The 2,487-nt window shown below is 46.2% G+C and overlaps 1 non-coding gene across 1 annotated transcript; it reads left to right on the plus strand.

The window, feature by feature from the left end:
• The first annotated feature begins 1,737 nt into the window (after positions 1-1,737).
• Positions 1,738-1,821, plus strand: Trnal-cag (transfer RNA leucine (anticodon CAG)). The gene has a single exon. It is a non-coding gene; the product is annotated as a tRNA-Leu (tRNA).
• The last annotated feature ends 666 nt before the right edge of the window (positions 1,822-2,487 follow it).

Raw genomic sequence — 2,487 nt, forward strand, 5'->3', positions numbered from 1 at the left:
CTGCAGTCATACCACTGAAAGGAACTCAGGAAGTAGTGACTGCAGTCATACCACTGAAAGGTACTGTGGAATCAGTGACTGCAGTCATACCACTGAAAGGAACTCAGGAAGTAGTGACTGCACTTCAAATGTGAGTCATATTGATCGCATACCAGCGAGGTTCGAGAGTTCAGAGGTTAAAGGGCAGTGTAACGAACGCACAATGCTCACTTAGCTCTTGCATCACCACCACCATGAGGTACTATTTGATTACAAAAAAAAGTTTTCATTTTCTAATGATAATTGTAATATATGTAACTGTACCCCACACCCCCTTTCCCCCATTACGTGATAAAAATATGATGATGGTGGTAATGATAGCATGATAATGGTAGTAATAATAATAATAATAATAATAATAATAATAAAGTTAATGATAATGACTGGTAGCAGTAGTAGTGGTAGCAGCATCGGCAGCACTATTTCAAAAATGGACTTCAAACAATTGCGTTTTAAATTCAAGGGAGAGATATACCAACCGGAGGAAAAACAATTATCACTTGTCAAAAAAGGGTGGCTTTGATTTTTTTTTTTGATTTTTTTTTTTAATAATTTAATTTAATTTTTTTACCGGAAGAATGAATAAATGTTCTCAATGCATTAATGTTAGAGTTCGTACATATCTAGATTTTTTTTCTTTCTTAAGAACCTGACTTTTCTGTTTCAGTTACAGTTTCAGATTCAAGGAGGTGACGGACTGATCCATATACGATACACCACATCTGCCATAAAAAGAAAACAAACATATAAATAAAAAAACATAACCACAACAACAAAAACCGCATATGTTACATTTCCCCTTTCCCTCTCTCCTGTTGATATGAGCCATTGTGCCCCAACCCCACCCCCACCTCGCACTCCCCCTCACTCCCCCACGGCTCCAGCTCAGACAACACACCCACCTGCTCCCCTCTCCCCCACACACCACACCAATAGACACAGTGACCTCTCTCCCCACACACACCACACAAATAGACACAGTGACCTCTCTCCCACCACACACCACACAAATAGACACAGTGACCTCTCCCCACACACCACACAAATAGACAGTGACCTCTCCCCCCACACACCACACAAATAGACAGTGACCTCTCCCCCCACACACCACACAAATAGACACAGTGACCTCTCCCCACACACCACACAAATAGACACAGTGACCTCTCTCCCCACACGCCACACAAATAGACACAGTGACCTCTCCCCCCACACGCCACACAATTAGACACAGTGACCTCTCTCCCCACACCACACAAATAGACACAGTGACTTCTCTCTCCATGGCACAGAAATAGACACAGTGACCTCTCTCCATGGCACACAAATAGACACAGTGACCCCTCTACACACACCACACAAACAGACACAGTGACCTCTTTCCCCCACACACCACACAAATAGACACAGTGACCTCTCTCTCCATGGCACACAAATAGACACAGTGACCTCTCTCCCCCACACACCACACAAATAGACACAGTGACCTCTCTCCCCACATGCCACACAAATAGACACAGTGACCTCTCTCACCCCACACACCACACAAATAGACACAGTGACCTCTCTCCCTCACACACCACACAAATAGACACAGTGACCTCTCTCCCCACATGCCACACAAATAGACACAGTGACCTCTCTCACCCCTCACACCACACAAATAGACACAGTGACCTCTCTCCCCACACTAATTATGTCAGGATGGCCGAGCGGTCCAAGACGATGCGTTCAGGTCGCAGTCTGGTTCTCCAGGGGTGGGTTCGAATCCCACTTCTGACAAATTTTTCTAAGCGCATTGGGTTACACTGCTGGTCAGGCATCTGCTTATCAGATGTGGTGTAGCGTATATGGATTTGTCCGAACGCAGTGACGCCTCCTTGAGTTACTGAAACTGAAACTGAAAACTGAAACTCTCCCCACACACCACACAAATAGACACAGTGACCTCTCTCCCCCCACACACCACACAAATAGACAGTGACCTCTCCCCCCACACACCACACAAATAGACAGTGACCTCTCCCCACACATGGCACACAAAAAGACACAGTGACCTCTCTCACCACACACACCACACAAATAGACACAGTGACCTCTCTCCCCCAACACACCACACAAATAGATACAATGACCTCTCCCCCCACACACCACACAAATAGACAGTGACCTCTCCCCACACATGGCACACAAAAAGACACAGTGACCTCTCTCACCACACACACCACACAAATAGACACAGTGACCTCTCCCCCCACACACCACACAAATAGAGAGTGACCTCTCTCCCCCCACACACCACACAAATAGACACAGTGACCTCTCTCCCCCCACACACCACACAAATAGAGAGTGACCTCTCTCCCCCCACACACAACACAAATAGACACAGTGACCTCTCTTCCCCCACACACCACACAAATAGACACAGTGACCTCTCTCCACACA

Source organism: Babylonia areolata, chromosome 26 (assembly GCF_041734735.1).
Source record: "Babylonia areolata isolate BAREFJ2019XMU chromosome 26, ASM4173473v1, whole genome shotgun sequence".
Classification (NCBI taxonomy): domain Eukaryota; kingdom Metazoa; phylum Mollusca; class Gastropoda; order Neogastropoda; family Buccinidae; genus Babylonia; species Babylonia areolata.